The following is a 7,015-nucleotide window of genomic DNA, read 5'->3' as shown; positions in this document are numbered from 1 at the left end:
ATCTCTCTAAGTATTAATGTAATTAATGTCCCTGTTGGTCCTCTAAGTGAGATGAGGGCAGGATGAACTAGAGTATTTTGCTGTTAATATTAATAATATAATAATACTAAATCACAAGGATTCCTTCCACCTTCTTAATAACAGTATCGATAGTCAGTGGGTTAACATCTATTAACGGATAAAGGCAACATATTCTTAATCTAATTTTAAGTTCCACATTTAAATATAACACTGATACTAGCATTACCAACATGTTGAGAATTTAACGTCTACCTTAATTAGACTGTTTTTATATAATATGCGCTGGCGCTAACTTATATTAATAAGCACTAATCAGAAGAAACTTTTTAGTTTTAAATTCATTGAGACATCTTCAATAATGGTTTGAAATAATTTAGTGGATGCAACTGCATTGTCAATTAGTCATACACACGATCGCACATTTGCTGGTTCTTGTGGTGTGTCCATTTTAGTTGTTTTTAACATTTAAGTTGTAGTTTTGGATTGATTGATTGAGTGTACTTAGTAAATTTTAAGTTATTATTAATTGTTACATGATGAACATGATCTGTTCTATATTAAGTATTATGTATTAAACCTACACTTTGTGCTATGCGTTTACTGAGTTATGCTGCTGTTGAATGTCACATATTCATTTTCTGTAGTAATATTTTAAAAGTAATAAAACATTATAAATACTATACTTTTCAAAATAAATCTATATATATAAAAGAAAGTCTGTTGTTACACCATTTATAACTTGAAGAACGGCTGTACCGATTTGGCTGAAAATTGGTGGGATCTAGCTTAGAACCAGGAGACGGACATAGGCTACTTTTTATCCCGATATTCCCACGGGATAGGATAAAATCTCAAAATAACAACCGCTGGGCTTAGAGCCGTGATAATTTTGGTATTGTGGCTAGCTGGTCGTCTGGATAACACATAGGTTACTTTTTATCCCAATATTCCCACGTTGATACCAGGGATAAAATCTCGAAATAACAATCTCGGGGCTTAGAGCCATGAAATTTGGTATGTAGGTAGCTGGACCTCTGGAATAACAAACACATAGGCTACTTTCCCACGGGATAAGGATAGGTACACACACACAAACACCACGCCTGATTCACAAATGGGGAAGGCAGAGCACACGAAACGTTACCGCTTTGGAGCCACTTTTAGCAATTTTAGGTTTAAAATTTGTCAAAAAAAGTACAATAGAGATAAAATCTCGAAATAATAACCGCTAGGCTTAGAGTCATGAAATTTGGTATGTAGGTAGCTGGACATCTGGAATAACACATAGGCTACTTTTTATCCCGATATATTCTCACGGGATAGGGAAAAATCTTGAAATTTTCAGCACTGGGTTTAGAAATCTTGATTTTGTACAATACGGTATTTGACAACTCCTGATTTTGCCATATCTTAATATTATTATGAAAATACAGATAGTGTTTAGCGAAGAGAAAATTTAAATCGGTTGAAAATAGGATTTATATGATTTTTTGAAAATCTATATACATGTCTCTTTTTCAAACGCTTTTCTCTATGCAGCAAGTATGACGTACTGGCGTGTGACGTCACATGCCAGTATGTCTTCTCTGTCTAATCTTGAATTTCAAACCTTTATAACTTTGTTATTTGAAAAGGTAGCTTAAAAATTGTTTTTCTATTCGATAACAGGCATTGTGTAGTTTTAATATATAAAACATATACAAAATAGTCAAATACCGTATTGTTCACATTCACAACACAACCTCAATGAAAACCAAATATAAATTTTGGAAATAAATCATTATAATAATGGTGTCCTAACCTGACTTTTGTTTTATTTAATCCTTATTATTCTAATAAACTTTAACGTTATGTTTATTTATACTCATTCAGTTACGTTAGTAAAATCCTACATTGTTTAGCTAAAAGTTAACACGACATTCATTGTTGCCTGTTAAGTAGGCGGTACGAAGTTCGCCGGGACAGCTAGTAAGGTTATAAAGACTTAACTTGAGCATTTATTAGTTGATTTGATAGATACGAGTAGGAGTTGAACTTAAAAAAGTGTTTTCCAAATCTAGATGATTAAATTGAAACTAGACTTATTTGTATTACTTTTTTTAAAGTTTTTTTTTTTACAAATTAAAGTGGTAATGTACACACTTATGGCACATGGCTAGCACTATAGTATAGTAGCATAATGTCTGAATAATTAGAGAAAAATAACTTTTTACATATTTAAAAAAAACAGTGTTTTTTTGTGATTAAAATAAAAATAGCTTTGTTGCATTTATTTGCATAGTATATTACTTTGCATTAAAGTTACTTAGTTAAATTAAGCACCATAATAGACGGAAGATTTACTGCCATTTGGTGCAAATGCAAATGGAAAATGGACAACTCGAAATTATACGTCAAAGCAGAAAAAAAATAAGCCTTGATTAAAACAACATTCACTTATTGCTTATTTAATTTAGCTACTAATCATAATGGACAATATTCCATTTGGGTTTAATTAATTTACAACAAAAATAAATTTGGTTGTAAATATTTTTCAGCACAATTACATTTTGAAAAAATTTCTGGTGGTTGATATTCATTTTGGTCTAAATTCTAAATGTTCAATACAAGTGGACGATTTTCCATTTGCACCGAATGACAGTAAATCAGACGGAACTGTTCACTCACACTGTTTTATTTGTTTTAACAAAGCGGTGTCAAAGGCATGTCAACAGATTAAACACTTAAGTCATATCCGTAAATGATACTTAAAATAAACTTATATATTTACCGAATTGTAAAGTTAAAGAAATATATTTTTTACGCATGGAAGCTGCACTGCACTGCACATACTCCAGGTTTTGATAGAGAGTTATATATTTATGTGATAAATAAATTTGTCAGTGTGTAAATATATAAACTACTACATAATGAACATATACAAGAAAAAATTGCACAGATGTAATATGTATTATTCATTAATAACATTTATATTAAATAAACATAAGATTGTTATTCGTTACCAAATGATTTTGTACTAAGAAAAATTTTATATACTATTTTCACATGAAACTTGTAATATTTTGTAATAGAACCCAAAAAGACAATATTTCATAACTATCCTAATCCGCCAGAGGTACCTTACCTATGTACTATAGGAAGAGAAACTTTATTATACGAGCGAGCCTCCACAATCGAGCAAAAACTTCAAGGATTAAACTGGTTTTCAAAGTTACTCAGGTAACTTGAAATGGCTACGTACTATATCTAAATACTTATATGTCAACCTTTACACCGTATGGGACATCTGCCGAGGAGCTCAAATAAAAGCTGGCTAAGTGCGACGCAGACTTGCGCACTGAGGTTCCGTTCAAACCAAAAATAGGTATAAGTAGTTACAACAATCAACTTTGTACATATTGTTATTATTATTATTCCCTTAATGGCGGCCTTAAGGCTTGGGCCAGTGTCAGTTACGATGACAGGGTTGCGGTTTATTCTGCAGAACGCCAACAGTTTGACAGGAGCAAGAAAATAATTTAGCAATATAATTTATATCTTTTGAAAAAGGAACAGTGATCATTCAAATTAAAAAAAAAGATTTAAAAAAAAGATTTTATCTATCACACATTAAGGTTTAATTTTCATGTCAATTGTTGTTGTATGGTGGGTCGCAGATAACATGTTGCGACACGTGACGCAGTCTCGCGGTGTCAGATAACCTGCTGTGATACATACACTACTCCTTTAGTAACTATTAGTAGTATTATTAGCAGTATTAGTAGTATATTAGTAGTATTGTAAAAGAGTATCAATGCATAATGCACTTTGCCAGCATAATGTAGAACAGATCGTTTTCAAAAAAAATGCTTAAAGATTCAACGAGACCTTCAAATGTAAGGTTCAATGAAATCAAAGTTTGTTCCGAACATACTTTTATATAACACTAGCTTTTACCCGCGGCTTCGCACGCATAAACTATTCGGTGTGGTAGCTGCAATTGAAATTTTCGGGATTTAACAAAATCCCCTGGAAATTTCCAATATTTATATCGTGGTCTTCATTGAGGTTGTGTTGTGAATAACTGTACAAAATTAAAGACTCTAAACCCAGTGCTGAAGTTTCCAAATTTTTCCCTATACAAATTCAAATGCAAAATTCAAATTCAAATTCAAATAGCCGCAATGGGCACTTTTACACTTCATTTTTAAACTACCAGCGCTTTCAGAAAGACCATCATTGCCAAGAAGAATGCGCCGCAAGAAACTTGATAGAAAGTCATTTTTTCAAAATAAAATAATTACAAATAAAATACTTAAAAAACTACAGTATACAATTAAAGAAAAAATACGAAATAATAATAAAAATAATACAGGGATGTATGGGTTACAAGTATATAAGTATATTAGTTACAAGACTATACCGTGGGAATATCGGGATAAAAAGTAGCGTACTTATGTGTTATTCCAGACATACGGCTACCTACATCCAAATTTCATGGCTCTAAACCCAGTGGTTGTATTTCGAGATTTTATCCCTAGGTATCCCGTGGGAACATCGAGTCAAAAAGTCCCTTACGTGTTATTCCAGACGTCCAGTTACCTACATACCCAATTTCATGACTCTAAGCCCAGCGGTTATTATTTCAAGATTTTATCCCTATTCCGGGGGAATATCGGTATAAAAAGTAGCCTATGTGTTATTCCAGAGGTCCAGCTACCTACATACTAAATTTCATGGCTCTAAGCCCTGCGGTTGTTATTTCAAGATTTTATCCCTAGGTATCCGTGGGAATATCGGGTCAAAAAGTCACCTATCTATTATTCCAAACGTCCAACTACCTACATACGAGATTTCATGACTCTAAGCCCAGAGGTTGTTATTTCGAGATTTTATCCCTATCCCGGGGAATACCGGGATAAAAATTATCCTATATTTAATCCAGGTTGTTTTCTTTATTTAATGTTTTGCCCTATGGGCTAATGTGACAAATTTGTACGATGCCCGTTTCAAAATAAAATTAAAAAAAAAAAAAAAAACTAACTTTTCGCCAAATTTCATCCAAATCCGTCCAACCGTTTCAGCGTGAACAAGTAACAAACATACTCACTCACTCACTCACAAACTTTCACATTTATAATACTAGCTTTACCCGCGGCTTCGCACGCGTAAACTATTCCGTCTGGTAGTTGCAATTGAATTTCAAAAAAAAATCTACCACCGGTTCGGAAAAACCTCTGCTGAGAAGAATCCGGCAAGAAACTCAACGAGGTATATATATATTTTTTTAAAACAGATTTACAATATTATTCATATCATTTATTCAGTAAATAGGCCGCAATGGGCACTTTTACACGTAATTTTTTTAAATACCAGCACTTCGAAAGACCATCATTGCCAAGAAGAATGCGCCGCAAGAAGCTTGGCAGAAAGTCATTTTTTCAAAATAAAATAAGTACAAATAAAATACTTAAAAACTACAGTAAGTATACAATTAAAGAAAAAATTACAAAATAATAATAACAATAATACACGGATGTATGGGGTCCCTTAGTTACAAAACTATCCCGTGGAAATATCGGAAAAAAAGTAGCGTATGTGTTATTCCAGACGTCCGGCTACCTACATACCAAATTTCATGCCTCTAAGCCCAGCGGTTTTATTTCGAGATTTATCCCTATCCCGTGAATATGGGAATAAAAAGTAGCCTATGTGTTATTCCAGAGGTCCAGCTACCTTCATACCAAATTTCATGGCTCTAAGCCCAGTGGTTGTTATTTAGAGATTTTATCCCTAGTTATCCCGTAGGAATATCGGGTCAAAAAGTCACTTAAGTGTTATTCCAGATGTCCAGTTACCTACATACCAAATTTCATGACTCTAAGCCCAGCGTTATTATTTCGAGATTTTATCCCTGTCCTTTGGAATATCGGAATAAATAGTATAGCCTATGTGTTATTTCAGAGGTTCAGCTACCTACACACTAAATTTTATGGCTCTAAGCCCAGCGGTTGTTATTTCAAGATTTTATCCCTAGGTATCCCGTGGGAATATCGATTCAAAAAGTTACCTATGTGTTATTTCAGACATCCAACTACCTACATACCAAATTTCATGACTCTAAAACCCAGCGGTTATTATTTCGAGATTTTATCTCTATTCCGTGGGAATATCGGAATAAAAAGTAGCCTATGTGTTATTCCAGAAGTCCAGCTACCTACATACTAAATTTCATGGCTCAAAGCCCAGCGGTTGTTATTTTTAAGATTTTATCCCTAGGTATCCTGGGAATATCGGGTCAAAAAGTCACGTATGTTTTATTCCAGACGTCAACTACCTACATACCAAATTTACATGACTCTAAGCCTAGCTTATTTCGAGATTTATCCCTATCCCGTGGGAATATCGGATAAAAAAGTATCCTATGTTTTAATCCAGGTTATAAACTAACTTTCCGCCAAATTTCATCCAAATCCGTCCAGCCGTTTAAGCGTGAAAAAGTAACAAACAAACTCACTCACTCACTCACAAACTTTCACATTTATAATATTAGTAGGATTAGTAGGATAACCTAACCAACAAGAAGTTGGAAAACCCCGACTTTGTCACGTCTAATTTCAATATGTCAAAAACGGCTAAACCAATTTTGATGAAACATGTCTAAGAACCATCGCTAGAAAACTTATTTCAAATAAAAAAAAACCGCATTCAAATCGTCCATCCGTTTAAGGGCTACGGTGCACAGACACAGACACACATAACGGTCAAACTTATAACACCCCTCTTTTTGCGTCGGAGTCTAAAAACTAGTTTAATTAGTTGAACGATGGGGTAGACAATGCCATCTAACGTAATTCTTGACAACTCAAAAACGTCTGACTCCGTCGTGCGTGAGTAATCATTATCATTCTCAACTCAACAAACAGGTGCGTGGTTTTTAATTTTAAAAGTAGAACTGTTACGTCACGAGTAAGGAAAACTCACTAACGGGTATTTTTACCCGACTGCCCGAAGG

The sequence above is a fragment of the Choristoneura fumiferana genome, chromosome 11, assembly GCF_025370935.1.
Source record: "Choristoneura fumiferana chromosome 11, NRCan_CFum_1, whole genome shotgun sequence".
In the NCBI taxonomy this organism is placed as follows: domain Eukaryota; kingdom Metazoa; phylum Arthropoda; class Insecta; order Lepidoptera; family Tortricidae; genus Choristoneura; species Choristoneura fumiferana.
This window is presented reverse-complemented; position numbering follows the sequence as displayed.